The sequence below is a fragment of the Piliocolobus tephrosceles genome, chromosome 2 (assembly GCF_002776525.5).
Source record: "Piliocolobus tephrosceles isolate RC106 chromosome 2, ASM277652v3, whole genome shotgun sequence".
In the NCBI taxonomy this organism is placed as follows: Eukaryota; Metazoa; Chordata; class Mammalia; order Primates; family Cercopithecidae; genus Piliocolobus; species Piliocolobus tephrosceles.
The window spans coordinates 31,205,819-31,228,058 of NC_045435.1; the positions used below are offsets into that span (position 1 = coordinate 31,205,819).

Here is a 22,240-nt window from a genome sequence, read left to right on the forward strand (position 1 = left end):
AATTAGGAGGCAAAAATAAAAATGGCCTATCTTTACATAGATGTCCATCACATTTTTCACGTTTAGAGCTCTGCCATGAGCTCAGAATTACTTATTCAATGACATTTCCTTTTTCCAGTTCTATCTTCATTACTTACATGATCCAAATAAAATAGAGAAAAAAGGCTTAACATGATGCACACTGTCCTTACAGCTCAGCTCAACTAATTCTAAATGGTTTTAATAGTCTAAATATATTTAATAACTAGCCTCTACACCTGAGATTATCAGCAGAATACTTTTTTTTTTTTTTTTTTTTGAGAGGAAGTCAAGCTCTGTCGCCCAGGCTGGTGTGCAGTGGCGCGATCTCGGCTCACTGCAAGCTCCGCCTCCCAGGTTTACGCCATTCTCCTGCCTCAGCCTCCCGAGTAGCTGGGACTACAGGCGCCCGCCATCTCGCCCGGCTAGTTTTTTTTTTTTTTGTATTTTTTAGTAGAGACGGGGTTTCACCGTGTAGATCAGGATGGTCTCGATCTCCTGACCTCGTGATCCGCCCGTCTCGGCCTCCCAAAGTGCTGGGATTACAGGCTTGAGCCACCGCGCCCAGCAGAATACTTTTTTAGATGTTAAAAGACAGTAGCCAAAGAAGAGGAGGAAAGAAGAGGTGAGTAGGGATATTAGGGGAGCATATTTATCAACAAAAAAAGCTGGATTGTCCAATTTCCTCACTGGAGCAATGAATAACCTAGTTCCCAGTAACAACCCCAACACTGAAAACTGCTATGTAACCATAGGCAAGTTATTTAACTTCAACTGGCTTCTACTTCTTAATCCGTGATGCAAGCGTAATACAGCTTAAGGCACCAACTGCTTCCTGCATCCCTATACTGGCTAGGATCTTTTAAAAATTATTTCCTGGCCAAAACCTCACCCACATGCCATCAGTTATTTTCCCTCCTTTTTCCTGTCTCCTTTGCCTCTGCAGGGAAATAAAATTAGCAGTCAAAGTTAAACATGCCCAGTGGGCAAGGCAGACTTTGGTTTAAGGAAAGGGATGGAGTAAGTTGTGTTAAAGCGCTTATTTGGCCCCAAAAGGTTCACTGTTGGGATACTACCTCCCACAACTAGCTCCACTGGAATTTTTCTCAGGAAAATGGAGGACTGTTTTAAGATAGACATGCCCTGTAAGCTGGTCTCAAATCAAAATAAATTTAGGATATTCAAAAAATGCCCTACAGGATTTTCCCTGTGGAGCCTAAATAAATCACTGACCAAATTTTCCAATTCATGCTCTGCTGCTAAATGGGACTTTCTGCAAAATCATGTTTTAATTTCTACATCTGAAAAAGGAGTATAGGTAAAGTTCTTCACTTTGGGATTCCATTCTTCTCTCTTCTCTGATAGTATTCTGAAAGAATGCCATTTGAGAAAAGACCACTCTTAGAGAAGAAAATTGAAATATAACCCCAAATTTCCAATAAACTTGAAAGTCTGCTAAAGACAAGACTATATCCCCAGTTGGTGATTTTGTGGGTCTTCTTTTTTTAAAAATGAATCTTTTAATACATAGAGAGTTGTGTACACAAAAGTGTACACATATCTAAATTTATAAAATCACTATTTTCACACCTAAAGGATATATTTCAGTGCTCCTTTAAATTGTGACTGCCCTTAAAGCATTTATTGCATGTTAATAATTTGCATATTATTAAATGTATGAAAATATATAAAAATTACATTTTTAGCTATTCATACAGGATAAGTGAGAAATTGTACAAGTTTGTATACTATATGGCATACATGTGCTGTCTTTTTATACTATGAGGCATTGTTTTTTTCAGACAAGAACATCAGGAATGTTCAGGAGTCAGTTTTTAGATTTTATGAAGCACTGAGGCATTGATGCTGTTAACACTTTCATTGAAATTAAAATGCAAACCAAATATTTCAAGACCAATAACAATGGATATGACACGGAATTGTTGTGTTTCACAGTGTGTCATAATAGGTAAACTTGGAATTTTCCTTCAAATAATCTGTCCCATCCAAGAGTTGTAACTCTCAAATAAAAATATAAACAAAAGATTATTCACTTCAACCGATTTCCCTAGAGGATTATGCATTATTAATTCCAAACTTTACAAGATTTAAGAAATTACTGGATTAAGTGTGGCAAAATGGTTTGTTCCCTACAAAGGAAACAAACTTAAATCCCACAAAGTTTAATTAGCATTTAGTGGCTCAACAAATGGAGGAACAGCCTGATTCTGAAGAGTAACTGCAAAGCAGAGTCAGAAATTTTATATACTACTGGTTAACTTTGCTGTGAAAATTAGAGTGAACCAGAATTCAATCCCAGCTCTGCCACTAACTAGGTCTGCAATCTTGGGTAAACCACTTAACCGTTCTAAATCTTTCTTTCCTCATCTTTAAATAGGGTTAAGAAATACCTCATAGCAAAGGCATGGTGGTTAAAAGAGATCCCATAGGCAAAGTTCCTTAACAATTCATTAACTATGATTATCACTACAATTTAGACCCTTCTGACCATTGAGAACACATGAATTCTACATCGAGCTAAAAACCATTCTTCAATAGAAAAATTTTTTCAAAACTCAATTTACATGGTCTAAGCAACAATTATGATAGCATGTCAGGGGCTAATGTGGTGCCCAAAGTTAGACATTATCATTTAACACAATGGGAACCTGGTAAAGATTTACTGAATGAGGAAAAAATATAATAGGATGCAATAGAAAGAACAGAGACTAAATCTTGGCTTTGACTCTTAGCAGCTGTGTGAATTTGGCAATTTTTTTTCTGTAAGCTTCAGTTTTTCCATCTAAAAAATAGGTAGAAAAGCAGTGTATGCAACAAAGTTGTTGTATGCAAAGATTAACTTAAACAGTTTGTGTGAAAGGTGCTTAGTAATATCTCACTTCCTTCATTTTGGCATTATAGGACAAGAGTTCTAATTGGTTTTCAAGCCTAAACTTTATTCTTATATAGCAGTATCAACTCTGGCCTCCTACATAAAGTAAGATTATATTTAGTTAAGGCATAATGTGAGAGATGAGGATAAATTCAGGTGTGACAGTAAATATATTTTAACAATATACCCTAGAAACAAGAGTAATGATTCTCAAACCTTGCAGTATTATTAGGATCTTTGGGGTAGTTTTTGCAAAATATAGTTGCCCAAATACCAGTCTAGAGACTCCAATTTTAGATATGTGGGAGTAGAACCTAGGAATCTGTGTATCTTAAAAGCCCTTGGCTGATTATGACATATAATAATCAACTAAAGTCGAGTTTTCTGAAGTATGTGGGCCAGCTACAACTCAGGACACCTGAGTTCCATTCCATACCCACTAATAATGGAGCTCAGAAATTTGAATTTTAACAAAAATCTGAAGAATATCTTGTGTAAACTAAAGTTTGAGAACCACTGGACTAGAATATAGTAAAATAATATTAAAAAGAATTTTTTTGATATTTGGTTATTTAAACATTTTCCCTCTTTTTTTTTTTTTTTTTGAGGCGGAGTCTCGCTCTGTCGCCCGGACTGGAGTGCAGTGGCCGGATCTCAGCTCACTGCAAGCTCCGCCTCCCGGGTTTACGCCATTCTCCTGCCTCAGCCTCCCGAGTAGCTGAGACTACAGGCGGCCGCCACCTCGCCCAGCTAGTTTTTGTATTTTTAGTAGAGACGGGGTTTCACCGTGTTAGCCAGGATGGTCTCGATCTCCTGACCTCGTGATCCGCCCGTCTCGGCCTCCCAAAGTGCTGGGATTACAGGCTTGAGCCACCGTGCCCGGCCTGCCCTCTATTTTTAAATAAACATTACTGTCAAAATTTATGAATGATGGGTAAAAATTTTATCTAAAGAAAATATTAGTTTTAGGGTAAGTATTATCATTATTATTACAGGTTTCAAAATCAAAACGGGAAATAGAGATAACATTTTAAGTCATCTACAGAGGGTCTACCAGCACAGAAAAGTATTTCACCTAGGAAATGCCATGTGTTTCAGTGTTTCTTAAATGTGTGTGTTTTGCTTTGACTTCGTTTTCTATTATCCATTCCTTCTTTAATTAGAGCAGTAATGCCAATACATAATATTTGTATACTACTTTACTATTTATAAAGAAACTTCATATATATTAACTTAATCCTTACAATAACCTTGTGAGGTAGATAGGAAAGGTAATATATATTATCACATTTCCGCCAATAAGAAAACTCTTAAAAAGTTTATGCAACTTTCCCAATCATAAGTTTGCTGGTATTTCTGGTGATATGTGGACTGAAACCTCTAGATATAAATTTCATGCAAAACTGTGTGAAATTTAAAACTTAGGATTCATTTTTAAGTGTCATGAATCAAACTCAAAATAGCATGAGAGTCTCTAAACTGCAAGTAGGCCATAGTCCTCTACCAACCTGTGGGTTCATCTTACTATATAAGTTCATTGTACTTTATTTATTATATAGTTAAAGAATAGAAGGAGAGTGGAGCTCAATTAACCAAAAACAAATGAACAAAAAAGTGAAAAACAAATAAAAAAATGGAATACTCATCCATTATAATACTATTTACCCTGCCTACTTGCAATTCAATACCCTATAAGTACCTTTGCCTCAGTTTCCTCTTCTAAAACATGAAATATCAAATAGTACTTTCAAAGGCTAGCAATTTCCTTCTCAGCTATGATGGTACTTTAAAAAGTACAACTAAATATACAGCTAGAATAATACTGACATTTGCCCAGTCCCTACAAAAATCCTGTCAAATCAACTAGTCCAGTCCACTCATTTTATACATAGGAAGTAGACCTAAAAAAAAACTTATGCTACCCCAAATAATAGCAAATTTGTTGTAAAGCTAGAATTAAAAATTATCTTTACATCAAAGTCAATTACAATACACACTTGTGAATAGGCAATGCCTTGTTTTCATAATCAAAAAGAGAAAATGGTCATTTTAATACAAAAGGAAGAAGGTAATTTATAAAGGGATGTTTAGGCAGGAAGTGGTATCAGAAGCTGTTTTTCCAAAGTAAAAAGGCTCCAAATTTATTTACAACAAAGAAATGTGTTTTATATATATATATATATATATATAATATATACACATATAAAACACACACACATATATATACATGAGAATGTTATAAACCAGCTAGATATAATCATTTGTTTAGACCTCAAATATCTGTATAGCTCTGTGCTGAATGCCAATAGAAGGTTCTGGAGGATGAATAAGACACAGACGCTATCCTCAAGAAGCTCAAGGTTTAGTTGGAAGATGTGCTTACAAACAATGGCAATACAATGTGAGAGCTGATATTGCCAAGTTATGCATATAAACGTTGCTGTGGGAATGTGAAAGAAGGAGCACCTCAGTGTCTGAAATGACTGAGCTTAAGTGAATATCTCTGACAATCCCTGTCTTCTCCATTTCCAATTCTAAATTAAATACATCCCTGTTTATGCCTAGAATTGTTAAAGAATTTTTTATATACCCTGGTAGGAGAAAAGTAGTAAAGTGCACACATCCTAACTTTTCCTTGAGTAATAACAATTTTGGAAAACTAAAACATATTATGGAATTTTGGTACAGCTACTACGAAATCAGGGTCTGAAACAATTTGCCAATTTTTTGCAAATGTCCTGTTCTTTTTTTTTTTTTCCACTGACTCATGCATCAGTTACTTGCACAGCAACAGGGACACAAGGTGGCACTGTCGTGCTGACATTCATTTCAGGGCCCTTTCTAAATGGACAAATTTGTAAGAGGCAAAACAGACCCTATTGTGACAACTAACACGAGTTGTAATACTGGCCGCCTTCTGGGTCTACCAACATTAACACTGGCCTAAAGAGGATTATTTTGCGTTTCATGAATATCATATCATGCCTATATAGAAATAGGACATATTCTCTGATGACTTCCCCAAAATGTCATGTGTGTATTCATAGAAATGTCCGAAGGCATAGAGTGCAGCTTTGCCATTAGGAAGTCAGAAGTGAACTGCTTGTTATTGGCAAGGCAGTGGACGCGGATCGCCTCTCCATCTAGTGGCCAGTAGAGAGGAATGGAGCCATAGTAACCATGTTGCACTTCATTCCATCAAAAACAGCCCTTTTACCAAATCACCCATAGGCAATTAAGTCCGCTTGTCTGACAAATGACAATTTTTGGTTTATGGCATTCATTCAATCATTAAACACATTCAATAATACATTATGACATGTAGTTAAGCTAAGAAAAATCATCACAAAATTAAAGTGCCTGTGCTCTCTCAAGCCACATAAATGTCTGTTATTCTTCCCTTATTACCCACTCTAACTTTTCTCCATTTATTTGTGACTTTTAGACAGAAAATGTAAGCAAGATTATCTACATATATAACTACTTAAAATCACACTGTCTTTAAGATGAAAAAAATATTTTAAAAAGCTTTTCCCCTCATTTTACAAGAAGGAAACTGAGGGACAGAGAGACGGTGATTTACTCAAAGTCACAAAGTCAGAACGAAAAACCAGACCTTCAGATTTAACCACTTTAAATCCTTTTTGGTATTGAGTAATACCTCCTGATTCCCCAGGAAATGCTTTTTATACCACACCATAAAGTTTCTTTCAACATACCAGGAAAATAATTTCTTAAAATGTTTTTTATTCATGTATTTTCAGGCTAAGGTGACAGGAGTGAAACTACTGTGTATAGGCCCTATCACATCTTCATATCCACAGGTATATTTTGAATGTGTTATAAGAACACTGTTATTTTTATATTAAGGAATTATATTCATTCAACATTTAGAAAGCAAAAAAGCAAGTGGGGTAGGGAATAGGTGGAATGTGCTGGTCAAAATTACTATACAAAAAATGATTTCAGAAAGCCATTACGTGAAACAAAACCTGAATCCATTCAGACTCCTAGAAGAGTTGTTTTTTGTTTTGTTTCATATAAATTATTTGACTTTATTTTGTTTTTAAAAAGGAAACACACGTACATTTATTCAGCTAATCACTTCATCTATTTTAATTCAGCATGTGATACAGTTTGGGGGCATGTTTTGGAAATGCTTTGTTGGTAAAGCTTCTTATCAGAACAAATGAAATCTGTCCACCAACTATAAAAATCTTCTCACAACTCCGAACCCAAGAATTAAAGGGCAAAAGGTATAAAGGAAACTTGGCAGTGGATGTTCTAGAAATGTGAGATGTTTTGACTTTCTCTTCTATGATCTTCTTTGGTGGTACCACTGGAATCTGCCTTGGAGAGCAGAGGGAATTTAGATACATATGTTTTAGAGAGATGCAAAAACCAATGCTGTACAGATAAGTCAAATGCCTTTTAACGGGAGTTAGGGAAAAAGTATTTTTATTTCATTATACTTCTAAGTTTAGAAGCTTCAAAAGCACCAAGCCCTCAGCTACCCTCAGCTTTACCCCTGTACCCTCAGCTTTATCCCTTTACATTATCTCAACTTATCTCTACTTGTTTCTTAATCATCTTTAGTCGTCTCTCTTCTAGAAATGAGGTGAGGGGATAAAGATCATTGTTGATCTGGAGAACTAGAGAAAGTAAGGACTAATATAAAAAGTAAGTTATTTTTGCCTTACCTAAAGCTAATAGGTAAAAGTCACCAAGAAGATGGAGAAATTAGTAAATATGTTCAGAACCAGAGTATATTTATTGGGCCAAGAAGAATTTTAATTTTAAGTATTTAAAGAAGAATTTTAATTTTAAGTATTTAAGAAGAAAAAGAAACAAAAATTTTATAAAGTCACCCTTAAAACGTATTTGCCTAGTCTATTTAAATAATAAAAGAAAGGAATATTTTCTCACTGTTTAAATGTTCCTAAATAAGGTATTTTTGTTTATTTAAAATGACAGCCACATAGTTTTCACATACACATATATATATATATATCAACCAGAAAAATTACATAGCCTGGAACATTTCTAGTTTTCTGCTAGTAATAGCTTTTTTTCTTCTTTTTTTTACAAAGTTTTAAGTTGCTACCTGAACAAACTGACATCAATTTTCTCTCAGTTACATTCCATTTATAGGAAAGAAGCTCATACTATAAAAGGAATTGCAATAACAAATCACAATTTATTTACAACAGTAATTCACAGAAAATTTTTGAAAAAGGTAAAAATGGCAAATATCTAAGCTAATTCAGTAAAAAACAAAAAAATAAAGCCTTCTAAAAATTAGAGAAAATTAAAATTTAAATAATTTTAAACGTTTGATTTTAAAAAGTTTAAATTCAGAATTTTCCCCATAACAAAATAGTACTACTATGTATAAGATTCATAATTATTGCCATTTCTACATTTTTAGTTACAACCAATTGGGCATCTTATTGATATCCCAAAATCCCAACCTCAATACCATAATTTTATATTTATTGAATGTAAATCCTTACATTAGTAATGTAATATAAAAACTTTCAAATAGATTGAACTTTTAAATGCATAATATGAACATTAAATTCATCGTATCTCAAGACACAGAAGTATTCAGTGCCAAAATTACTTCCAATATCAAGAAGGCAAACATATTATGCTATAATTACCACATTTTCTATCAGAGTTTCAAAGGTAAGACTGAATATTCAGAATTAATAACAATATGTTCTTCTTCCCTCTGGAAACTAGATGAATCAATGAACTCATAGTTCTTATTCCTTGTCTCAGTATTCTTACTTGAAAATCAGTAGCCAGCTTTCCCCAAGTTAAGACAATTACAAAGGTTGCACTGGTTAACTGAACTACAAAACACCAGGGCTAGAGTTTCAACTGAGTGTCAAAAGATTCCAGAAAGGCAAGCTCCGTGTCCTCAAGCTGATTACTTTCAAATGAACTATAGAATTACCAAAAGGCTTGATCCTGGAGTATGAGAGACGTTATGAAGCCAAAGTCAAGCATAATTTTTCCACAGTTTAGTACAGAAATAGCATGCCACTTATTCATTATTACAGTTGAACAGCTAGAGTGGCAAAAAAAAAAAAAAAAAAAAGCCCTTTTTTCTTATAAGCCCTTGAATACTGTTTCTAACATAGGCTGTAGTGGTTACTACATACATGATAGTAATTATAGATAGCATATTTCTTCCCATAGCCTCATCAGCTTGCCTATGCTGAATGAGAACTAAGGGAGCTCAAGGATATTTTGATATATTAAACATAATTGTCATCAACATTATTTGATGATTAATGTATAATATCTACGTAATAGAAAAACATATGAATTCAGGCATTCTCAAGAATATCTAGGATATGTGTATTGCCTTCAGGCTTTTGGTAAAGAATAAAATTGATCTTGCTAGTTTATTTGACATTGGCTGTAGTTCCTGGCGATTATGCAAAACGCTAGAATTTATTTAAGCAATGGAAATATATGAAATGTGTTTTTCAAGAAAATTACAAGTTTCAAGTTTTGTAAAATACCTACACACCGATATATAACTTGAAAGCTTGGTGTAAAGTATCAAATGTAAATGCTGACTGTATTAGCATTGTAAATAATCCATAGTAATTGTATAAAATAACAAAAATGGCTTACACAGTATGAAAAAAAACTATTTTAAAGGTTTGGTTTCTAATTTAATAATAACTCTAGCAGGTACACACTTGTCCAATTGCTAGTGTTTATTGTCCTTGATGGAGGGTAAACTGTTTCTATATAGGTAATACTTGATTTTTATAATGTCCCTGAAATAGTTACATAGCCATGCAAACGAAAATATTTAGAGTTTCTCTTCAGTGCTTTGTGACTTCTCATGGTACCTTAGATCTTCACTGGTTAAGAAAGTAAGGGATGAGGATACTATTTTACTTATGTTGTACAGTAAAACATGTTTCCCACCAAAAATGCAGTCTGTTAAAATATATTTATAAAGTGACCTCCAAGATAAGCCAGGTTTAACGTCCATTTACAACATTTAGACTTTAGAGGCCACCCTTGAAGCTGAAGAACCCGGGAGCTAGCAGCATTCAAAGAATATCAACACCAGTTATTCTTTTGCCAGAAAAGATCACTAGTTAGCAATATTAGCCAGGTGCTGCTGCTTCAACATATCTTGCCAGATGTTGGGGTAACACGTTTGCTCAGGGCCCAAATTTGGCTTCCTATGTGGCGGCATGACCGGCCACTACTAAGAGGTGGGCAAGTCCATGAACGCATCCAGTGATAATTTCTATATTTATAGAAAGCCAGAACATGTGTAGATAATCACACAATTAGATATTTATGTAGTGCCAGATTTTATGAATACGAGAATTTGTTAATTAGCACAAGGACTAATCATTAAAATTCAAAAATAGATAAATAAACAGGAATGCCATTTATTTGTTAACATTTCATGGGGAAAGTATGCAGCTGCTATCCTTTTGATGAATATAGGCTTCTGGAGATAAAAATGTGCAGAATAAAAAATATCTGCAATTTTTGAAACCCTAATGAGTAAAATCCAATAAATCACTATATAGCCTTTACAGTAAAAATAATCATAGTGATTTAAGTTAAAAAAAAAAAAAAAGAAAAAGTTTAAACTGGCAATGCTTAGCATTTGAATTATATGGTCTGGTATTCCTTTTTTTTTTTTTTTTTTTTTTTGAGACAGAGTCTTGCTCTGTCACCAGGCTGGAGTACAGTGGCACAATCTTGGCTCACTCCACCTCCCAGGTTCAAGGGATTCTCCTGCCTCAGCCTCCCGAGTAGCTAGGACTACAAGCGTGTGCCACCACGCCCAGGTAATTTTTGTATTTTCTTTACTAAAGATGGGGTTTCACCATGTTTTACTAGAGATGGGGTTTCACCATGTCGGCCAGGATAGTCTCGATCTCCTGACTTCGTGATCTGCCCACCTTGGCCTCCCAAAGTGCCCTATTTTTTTTTTTTTTTTTTTAATCTACTGTTTGGTCCTTTTCAAAGAGCCAAAGCTGATTTTCATCAGATAGAAGTTAAAAAGCACACACACGTCACTCAGTACCAAATTGTTTTAGCTACAGGGCATGGCAAAGCATGAAATAACTTCTTTAGGGCACTTCCTCATGTGGGTGTGTTAGATAACTGTCTGCTCCAACATTAAAATGGAACACACTGTGACCTGGCCAAGATTTTGGGGATCTAAATAGGCAGATATCATGTGCTGATAGGAAGAGCCCACTCTAACCAATAAGGCTGATTAATGAATTTTTCTGGCACTCTGTAGCGCTCCTGTGACGCAAGCCTTACAGCTTTCCAAATCCCTATACAGCAGAGTACAGTGGTTTTAAGTTTATTTATGTACATTTTATAATGTCCTTCTGTATTTAGATTGTGACAGTCCCTTCCAGAAAAAGCCAAGATTATTTTTCATACTAAAAATATTTTAGATCTACTGAAGGTTAAGAATTATAATGCAAAAGAAAACATAGACACATTCTAAAAATTAAACCAAACATAAAAATGACTACATTATTACTTGCTTTTATTCTTGCTAGAAGGTTAAAGGAACTTTTCATTTTCTCTTGAAACTCTCTCCATTTTTTGTTTGCTTGTGGTTAACATATACATAAAGTGAAATTTTTAAAAATATTGTATCTGAAAAGAAGCTGTGATGTATTTATCCATACATGTATGCCTTCGTGTCATACATGTACACGTATGCACAGATATCGCCACATATATGTGTGTACAGAAAAAGAGAATGACTGATTAAGACATAGATAAAAGATTTCTATTGATAAAAACAGTAGAATTTTATATGGTCCTCACAAAGCTAACATAGAAAATGACAGGTGCATGAGACATGCACAGTTTTAACATACAGTATTAGTTTTGAAACAAATTTTTGGGTCACAGTCGGAAATGGAATGAAGTATATATAAAATTGTATTTGATAAACAAAATTATTGTGTACCATATTAACATAAAAGACTCCCCTAAAGTTCTCCTTAGACCTTAGGGAAAAAAAAACTGACGAGACCTGATTGAGCGTACTTAGTATTTGTACTACTCTTGGCCAAAGCCAGCCTATCCAGTTTAAAAAAACAGTTCAGGCAAGATAAGCAAAATGAAAGTCTCAGAATAAATTTTTTAAAAGAAGAGGTAAAAAAGTCTTTCAGCACAAAAGTTCATCACCTTCCTGAAATAATGGATTTTTAATAAACATTTTACTAGGTTTGAACCTTGAGAATGTGTTTGGGAATCTGCTCTAGTGTCCCAGGTGGGTTAAGAATATTGCTTTATGGACTTCTTTGTGTTGTCAGAGAGGCCTAATGGAATTAAGGGGGGAAAAAGTCTGCCACTTCTATTAAATAAATAATTTATTACAAAAAGATGATTGTTATTATCAAAGATCTCTACAGATCAGCATCCATTTTCTAACATTGTTCTGTATATGCCGAAACATTTGTGTGTCTATGTGACTCAAATTTTATCAAATGAATAGCAGTTTTACTTTGACAAATCTGAAATAAAATTCCAATAAGAAGTCCATTTCAAATGGATCTTATTAAAATAATCCTTTCAATTTTGAAGAACACTATTCTGGGAAAACTCTTCAACAATGTCTGCTAGTTTGAAACGTAACTTTTCCCACTATAAAAGGAAAAAAGAAATAAAGGAAAAGAAAGCACCACAAAACTGTATTTGAAATAAAAAATATATTATTTATGCTCCCCAAAATGTTAAATGAATACTTACAGTTGTTGTGCAAGATGGCCTGATATACTTCATAGCTTCCACTTTGTAAAAAGATGGCCAGCCCCTCACTCCACCCTCCCCAAGCATAAATAAACAGTAACATACTAAAAGGAAACTGTCCTAGGATAAAAACTGGTTGTTAGGAAAGTTCGCATTCTTACTAACCAACGTGATATTCCTATAAATGTAAAAGCCCATCTGCAAAATAAAAGTTAGAAAACAGAATACCTTATTTGTTTAAAAATACATCCCCCAGATGCAATGTTTCTATGTGTGTGATGACAAAAATAATTACTCAATTCTTACCCACCCTCAGCAACTACCCCTCACCTTATGTCCAATGGCATTAAATAAACATGCTGGCAAAAAGTATTCAACCTGCTTCAAGGATTTAAACTGTAAATATGGACTTTAAACTTCAACATAAAACAAAGAACAAGAGTCTCACTTTAGTAATACTCACACTGGCAATGCAGCTAAAACTCATTGGCAAATAACTAACAAAACCGAGTTAGCAATAAATAAGGACAACATGATATATAGACAGACAGATGGAATTGCATAAACAGACAAGAAAAGCAAAGAGACAAACATACGGAAGGGTCTGTTTTAAAAGAGTGAAAGATTCTGATTTATTTGGTACTTTAGTGAGAAAAATAGATTTGTTTGTAATTATTTTTAAAGTAACAAAACTGAATCACAAGGGCACACCCCTAAGTAAGTAGGAAGAAAATTAGTAAAGGGTAGGCCTCCTACAGATGTTCTAAATTTTAAGCTAGCACTAGCTCTGTCAAACTTAAATCTGCAAATTAAAATTCAAGGAGGAAAGAATAAAGGCATTGGGGGCTAAAGGAGATGACAGAGGGGGCATTGAGGAAGCAGGATTTTTTTTTTTTTTTTAAGAAAGTTGTCTGCCCTACCTTCTTCCCCAGCGCTGAGTTTCTCTTCTTATAATCGGTGTCTCCCTGGAAGTACAGTGTGAGTGGTAATGACTGCCTGCCTCCCTAATGAGTCCATTTTCCTGCTCTTGATGTTGTGTATATACACACACTGCAACCTACCTTACAAACCACAGAGACGGGAAGAGAGAGAGAGAGCAAGAGAGAGGAGGGAGGGGGGAAGACAGGGAGAGAGAGACAGAGACAGAGCAAGCGAGTAAGAGAGAGAGAAGAGGAGAGAGAGAGAGAGAGAGAGAGAAAGAAAAACAGAAAGAAACAGAGAGAAAGGCACAGACAAAGCCCTCCTACCAGACAGCAGACAGCTCTCCTTCCCCTATCCAGCAAAATGCAACTCGTCTAATGCAGCAACAGGTTCAGTATTGCCAGACTAACAGAGTGAAAAAGGTATATTCTCTATATCATTATTGCTTGCAAATAAACAGTTTAAGAGCAGCTGGCTCCACCTTCTTTATTTATGCTCCATTATGAGGAATGTATTGTTTCAGTTCTAGCAGTACATGTAATTATCATAAATACATTTTTTGCATATAAGCAGGAAATAGTGAAATGCACAGCTTATTTATGCAATCTTTTAAATTTATTTTTTAATGTGAGAAGAATGTGAACAATTCAGCTCTGACAAAAGCCTAGTAATGATTTTAAAGTCAGAGCAGTCTTAAAGGAGGCTCTGTAAGAAACAGACTCCATACAATAGGAAAACTAATCTCAGACGAAACTGATAACTGCAAAGAAGAAATCATGGCTCAGTTAATAAATCAAAACCATATACAAAATTGCAGACTTACAAAATTACAGACCAAAACAGAATTAAGCTTAATTAAGTAACTAATAGGCTAGGACCCTAGAAGAAGGGAGATTGGCTTCTCATTTGAAGCATCTAGCTGTACAAACATCACAATGCAATGTACTCTGTGTGAACAGGTGCAATGCGTATAGTACATAGTGGTACAACGACAGAAATAAATCCCATAAGAAGCTACCATCACAATCAGGACAAGATTTCATAGAATATAGGACTGAAACTACAGCAGTTACCCTTAATCTTTTATTAGGAGGGAAAAATAAAAATAATTGATGCTCCTAAATAAACTTGCCTTAAAAGATTTAAAAAAAAAACAGTTTTTCTTTGTCTGATACTTCTAACCAGATTTTTCTTATATTCTAGTTCCAAAATTACGCTGTTATTATACTCCTCACCTCATCACATGCTTCCCACCCACTTTCCCCACTCCCAGGTGCCCTTTCTTCTGTAAGTGATATATTTGCAGCTATAGAATTACAAACATCAGAAAACAGAACTAGTTTTAAGCCACTCTCCTCATCCCCCAATTTTTAAAAACTAGACTCTACTTGATGAGTCATATCTCCTTCTAGCACTATATCTATCTAGACACCCATCTCCTTTAATATATTTCTATACAGTTTGGCTATGTGTGATTTAGATGGGACTTAAGAACATTATAATAGAGGCAAAATTTTCTAAAGAATATTTACACACAAATAAAAAATATAAGTGCATTTGACTTATTCAAACCCTGCGTTTCGGTAACAATAATCCTAAGTATATTAATTGTAAAAATCATCCTTTGTATGTAGTTTTGTGTATTAACATGCTTCAAAAATTAGAATATGTCTCTCTGCATAAACAAAACTACCTTGAAACAAAAGTTTCAATTCCTTTGTTTAAAAAATAATCAGTTTTCAATTAAAAATCAAATAACTCTTTCAATACATAACTTATAGATCAACTGTATCTTCACCTTATTCACAAAAATCTTTAAGAATGTCAAATAAATTTTGGGTCATGTTTAGAATACAGATCAATATTGCTTTAGGTATTTTCAGGGTGGATAACCTACAGCACAGACATTAGAATGCAATACATTATACAAACTATCCTGGAAAAATTTCTAGTAAGAAACTAAGAGTCCAGACCACTCTAGTCTCATTGTAATCCACCAATTCAACCTCTCTAGTGCTGCAGTAGTATATTACCCTCCCAAGGGTGGATGATTAAGCAGAGACAGACACACACTAAAAATGATTTAACAGTCCCCGACTTCAGGTCACTTGTCTGTAGAGAAACTTTTCCAAAATATATTTAGCGTGCCCAAGGTACCAGCATGTATCTCCTCCTCACTATTTGGCCTGGCAGCTCTGCTTTTCTACTATTGCCCTATTGTTTCTCCGAAGATTTATTAAAATGTATTAAGAAAAATGTCAATTAAAAAACACATAAGCCTCAGAGTTTGACAGATGGATTTGAATTAGATATTTGTATTTTCTGAATTTTTAAAATAAGGTTCTAGGTATTTTATTTTGTTTCATTTTGTTTTCATTAAAGGAGAAGACAGTATTTGATTTCTACCAGCAGGAATCAAAAGGAATATAATGGACCATGAAGGCTCTTTTCTAAAAAACAACCTGAGAGCTAAATTTAAAAGGAAAACAAATCTTTTCCCTTAGTGAAAAATGAGACCGGGCACAGTGGCTCACACCTGAAATCCCAGCACTTTGGGAGGCCAAGGCAGGCAGATCACAATGTTAGGAGTTCGAGACCAGACTGGCCAACATGGTGAAACCCTGTCTCTACTAAAAATACAAAAATTAGCTGGGGGTGGTAGCGCGTGCCTCTAGTCCCAGGTACTCAGGAGACTGAGGCAGGAGAATAGCCTGAATCCAGGAGGTGGAGGCTGCAGTGAGCCAAGATCACGCCACTGCACTCCAGTCTGGGCAACAGAGCAAGACTCTGTCTCGAAGGAAGGAAGGAAGGAAGGAGAAGAGGAGGAGGAGGAAGAGGAAGAGGAAGAAGAAAAATGTACAACACCTCAAAACTTTTCCCATGTCTGTACATTTTATTAGATTCAAAGCACAACAAGTGGTACATTGTTAGTACTTACTGGAATTCAAGATATACTTTCCCTAGTTGGGACTGGAGACAATAAGAACTGAAGAAATCATTGTAACTGACTACCATACTATAGAAGTTATAAAGTTATTAAATTAAATTGCTTCATTTGTTGATATGTCATGGGGCAATTTGGTTCTGTAGAAAGATCCTAAAGTGAAAGTTAAAAACTGGTTCTATCCTAACTAGATTCAATTCAATCCCAATCAAAATTCCAGAAAATTATTTTGTGGATAAGAACTCACTGATTCTAAAATTTATATGGAGAGGCAAAAGACTCAAAATAACCAACATAATATTGAAAGAGAAGAACAAAGTTGGACAAATGAAACTACCAAACTTCAGGACTTACTGTAAAGCTACAGTAATCAAGAATGCATGGTAATGGCAAAAGAATAGACACAGCAGATCAATGGAACAAAATAGCCCAGAAGAAGGCCCACATATGTATAGTCAACTGATCTTTGACTTAAAAGGAAAGGCAATACAATGGAGCAAAGACAGTATTTCCAACAAGTGATGATGGAACGAATGGACATCTACATGAAAAATAAATAAATCTAGACACAGACTTTACACTCTTCACAAAAATTAACTCAAAATGGATGGATCATAAACCTAAATGTAAAATGCAAAACTCTAAGACTCCTAAATAGGAAAAAATCTGGATAACTCTGAGTTTCACAATGACTATTTTAGATACAACACCAAAGACACAATCCATGAAAGCAATAATTGATAAGCTGGATTTCATTAAAATTAAAAAGTTGTGCTCTGCAAAAGATACTGTAAACGTAATGAATAGACAAGCCACAGACTGGAAGAAAATATTTGCAAAAGATGTATCTCATAAAGGACTGTTATCTAAAACATGCAAAGAATTCTTAAAACTCAACAATAAGAAAATATTATAACCTGATTAAAAATTGGTCAAAGACTTTAACAGTCACCTCACCAAAGAAGATATACAGATGGCAAATAAATATATGAAAGGGGCTCCATATTATATGTCATTGGGGAAATGCACATTAAAAATAACAGTGACATCCCACTATACACGTAATAGAATGGCCCAAACTCACAGCAATGACAACATCAAATGATGATGAGGATGTGGAGCAACAGGAACTCTCATTCATTATTGGTAGGAATGAAAAATGGTCCAGTCACTTTGGAAGACAGTTTGGCAATTTCTTACAAAACTAAACACATATACAATCCAGCCATTGCACTGGTTGGTATTTATGCAAAGGAATTGAAAACTTATGCCCACACAAAAACCTACACACAGATGTTTATAGTAACTTTATTCATAATTGCCAATACTTGGAAGAAATTAATATACCCCTTAGTAGATGAATGGATAAATTATGGTACATCCAGGCAGTGAAATATTATTTAGTGCTAAAAAGAAATGAGATATCAAGCCATGAAAAGACATGTAGGAAACTTAAATACATATTACTAAGTGAAAGAAGTCAATCTGAAAAGATTGTCTTCTGTACACTGTATGTATCTATACACTGTATGATTCCAACTATATGACATTCTGAAAAGGCAAAACCACGGAGACAGCAAAAACTCACTGTTTGCAAGAGTTTAGGGTACAGAGAGGGATGAACAGAAGAACACAGGATTTTCAAGGCAGTGAAACTACTTTGCATAATACAATAGTGACAGATACATGTCATTATTTTCAAACCCACAGAAGGCACAACACCCCAAGAGTGAACCTTAATGTAAACTATGGGCCTGGAGTATTAATATGGCGAAGATGGCTTATCATATGTAACAAATATATGACTCTGGTGGGGGATATTGATGACAGGGGAGGCTGTGCATGTGTGAAGGCAGCGGGTATATGAGAAATCTCTGTACCTCTCCATCAATTTTACTATGAAACTAAAACTACTCTAAAAAAATAAAGTCTATTAAACAATAAATCAAAAGAAAATTGGTTCTGGTCCCAGCATTGCCACAAATAGCTTGCATACCCTGGGCAAGTCATGCAACCATCCTGAGTTTCAGTTTCTTCCTATGCTAAAAATAATAAATTTAACAGGATGGAATTGAACAGCGTATCATAATAATAGTTATTATAGCCAATGCTTAAGTGCTTACTATGTCCCAGGAACTGTTCTAAGTACTTTTTATTTCTTAACTCTTTAAAGCCTAACAATTACCCTATGATGTAGGAATTATTTTTAGTCTCATTTTCAAGACGAAGAAAAAGAGAGATTAAGTGACTTGCCTGAGATCACATAGCATAATAATAATAATAGGATTTGAACCCAGCCTGTCTAGCTTAGAGTTTATGTGCTTAATCCCTATACCATACTGTTTTACCCAATACCTAAAGATAGTTAAGGCCCCATCCAGCCATAAGATTCTGTGGTTGTGAGTCAAATCCAGTAAGTCCTGATGATTTCTTATTCCATCTGGCTTACTAACACGGAATAGTGAAAATTTGCTGTTCAATACCCATAGCTCTCAATACATTTGGTTTAATGGTACAGCAACTCCATCTAAAATACATACTCTATCATGCATTCTTAAAGGTTGCATAGTTCAAGATTCAAATATCTAATAGTAATGCAAATAATTGTTTAAAGAACTAAATAATAAACACAATAAAACATTTCCTATTTTCTATAGGCTGAGAAAGGAATGAAAAAAGCAAGAATTCAATTGTAAAGGATTGGTGTATTCTATGGGTTTTGTTTGTATGTTTGTTTTTTGAGACAAAGTCTCGCTCTGTCGCCCAGGCAAGAGTGCAGTGGTGCAATCTCGGCTCACTGCAATCTTCGCCTCCCCAGTTCAAGCGATTCTTCTGCCTCAGTCTCCTGACTAGCTGGAATTACAGGTGCAGGCCATCATGCCCAGCTAATTTTTGTGTTTTTAGTAGAGACGGGATTTCACCATGTTGGTCAGGCTGGTCTCAAACTCCTGACCTCGTGATCCACTCGCCTCAGCCTCCCAAAGCGCTGGGATTACAGGCGTGAGCCACCACACCCAGAGAGGAAAAGTCTGGGATTAGTGGGTCAAAATGAGTAAGTGCTACACTAAGTAAATGACTTTGCCATTGAGGACACCACCATAAAGTTAATTGTATGTGGCGTAATTAGACAATAGTTCTTTTTCTTCTTCTTCTTCTTTTTTTTTAGACCAAGTCTCACTCTGTTGCCCAGGTTGGACTGCAGTGGCGCGATCTCGGCTCACTGCAAGCTCCGCCTCCCAGGTTCACGCCATTCTCCTGCCTCAGCCTCCCAAGTAGCTGGGACTACAGGCGCCCGTTACCACGCCCAGCTAATTTTTTGTATTTTTAGTAGAAACGGGGTTTCACTGTGTTAGCCAGGAGGGTCTGGATCTCCTGACCTAGTGATCTGCCCGCCTCGGCCTCCCAAATTGCTGGGATTACAGGCATGAGTCACCGCACCCGGCCCATTAGGCAATAATACTTAACCTTGGTCATCTGTTTTAAAATTGTATCCCATCGGACCCAAGGACAACAGTAGGCCAGGAGTACCATCCTTAAATGGGAAGAGATGTATATCTAATTTAAATTCTAATCAACAAATGTTTAAATTTAAAACTAAAATAAAGTATTACATGTAAACTATATAACTGGAAGTACAGTTATTATGGCTGGAGGATTTTATATGCCTCTCCTCCCTACTAGACTAAGAGACTCCCTCCCCACCATCGCCACCTTCTTCCCCTCTGCCCCCCAGAACAGAGGCCCTACTTATTAAGCTTTGTTGGTCTAGCATCTGGCAGTACACCTGTAATATAACTGAAGCTCAAAAGAGTTTTATTGAATGAATGAATGACTAAACAAACAACAGTACATAGCGTTTATAAACCTTGGTTAATTGAAAACCAATAAATCTGAGATATAAGGATGATATAAACAAGTAAACAGCGCTTTGAAAAATGTATTAAGTCACACATTAAACATATCCTTATCCTAAGATCTTGTGACAAAAATAGAAAAAGTAATCTTCAACTTTGCTGTATGTTTGAAAGAATTTCACAATAAAAAGTTTTATAAGGCTGGTTGCAGTGGCTCACACCTGTAATCTCAGCACTTTGGGAGGCCAAGATAGAAGGGTCACTTGAATCTAGGAGTTAGAGACCAGCCTGGACAATATACTGAGACCGCATGTCTATAAAAAAATCAGCCGTGTGTGATGGCATGCACCTGTAGCCCTAGCTACTTGGGAGGCTGAGGTGAGAGGATTTCTTGAGCCCAGGAGGTCAAAGCAGCAGTGAGCTAGTCAGACTGTGTCAAAAAAAAAAAAAAAAAGTTTGATAAAAAAGGTAGTCATATCTCACACCACTCAGAATGGGGATTATTAAAAAGTCAAGAAACAATAGATGCTGGCGAGGCTGTGGAGAAATAGGAACGCTTTTACACTGTTGGCGGGAATGTAAATTAGTTCAACCATTTTGGAAAACAGTGTGGTGATTCCTCAAGGATCTAGAACCAGAAATGCCCTGTGACCCCACAATCCCATTACTGGGTATATACCCAAAGGAATATAAATCATTCTACTATAAAGATACATGCACACGTATGTTTACTGCAGCACTATTTACAATAGCAAAGACATGGAACCAACCAAAATGCCCACCAATAATAGACTGGATAAAGAAAATGTCATACATATACATCATGGAATACTATGCAGCCATTAAAAGGAATGAGATCATGTGCTTTGCAGGGACATGGATGAATCTGGAAGACATCATCCTCAGCAAACTAACACAGGAATAGAAAACACCGCACGTTCTCACTCACACGTGGGAGCTGAACAATGAGAACACACGGACACAGGGAGGGGAGCAACACACACCAGGGCCTGTAGGAGGGTGGGGGGACGAGAGGAGGGAGAGCATCAGGACAAATAGCTAATGCATGTGGGGCTTAAAACGTAGATGATGGGTTGATAGATGCAGCAAACCACGATGGCACACATATACCTATGTAACAAATGTAGAGGTTCTGCACATGTATCCTGGAACTTAAAAAAAAAAAAAAAGATATTCCCATACAACTAGCAGAATTTCAATAAACATTATTTCTGAGAAGAAAATTCAGCTTCCCTTCACATTTCATTTATCTATTATTTCTTCACATCTATAACATAAGTGTTCGTAAAAACCTGAAGTTGGCTTCAGAGTACTTCATAGGAATGGAATTGTCCTCTTTGAGGAAAACATCTTGATAAGCTGCTGGAGTCAGAGAGTGAGGCATGAATAATTCTTGTGGGGTTAAACTGTACTACATAAAAAATGAGTAACAATTTGAAGTTAGGGGAGCACAGAGATGAGAGGGAGGAAGAAGAGGAGTAATGGGAATTCCCAATGTAAACATGGACAGATTTATTTTAAGTAATGCCTAATAATAAATTCTGTGAAGCTTATGTTTTGTGATGCAAATACACTCCTTCTCTCCAAACTTTCAGGAAAAGAAAATATATATTCTACAGTCTTATATAGTAGTAGAATGAACAATCAAAGAATGAAAAAATGAAGTTATTGCCTCACATTCACCCATATACTGTAGCCTTTATAATCATGGCAGTTTCCTAATAAGCCAGAAAATATTCCCACAGTTCCTCGGAGTGACCAGTGGTACAGTCAACAGTGGCCAGTGAATAGTAAATAGCAAAGAGTAGAAAA

The 22,240-nt window shown here is 35.5% G+C and overlaps 1 protein-coding gene across 10 annotated transcripts in view; it reads right to left on the bottom strand.

Annotated features, from left to right (window-relative positions):
- The window catches only part of ZBTB20 (zinc finger and BTB domain containing 20), an 821,902-nt gene that overhangs the window by 760,914 nt on the left and 38,748 nt on the right, over positions 1–22,240 (bottom strand). For 2 of the 10 annotated variants that reach the window (XM_023213711.2, XM_026456673.2), the window contains exon 1: positions 13,609–13,724. The exons of 7 other annotated variants lie outside the window; for them this stretch is intronic. The gene's annotated coding sequence lies outside the window, so the exon portion shown is untranslated. Of the gene's footprint in view, positions 1–13,608; positions 13,741–22,240 lie in introns of those variants that run through there. One more of the 10 variants, XM_026456670.2, reaches the window with a different exon arrangement.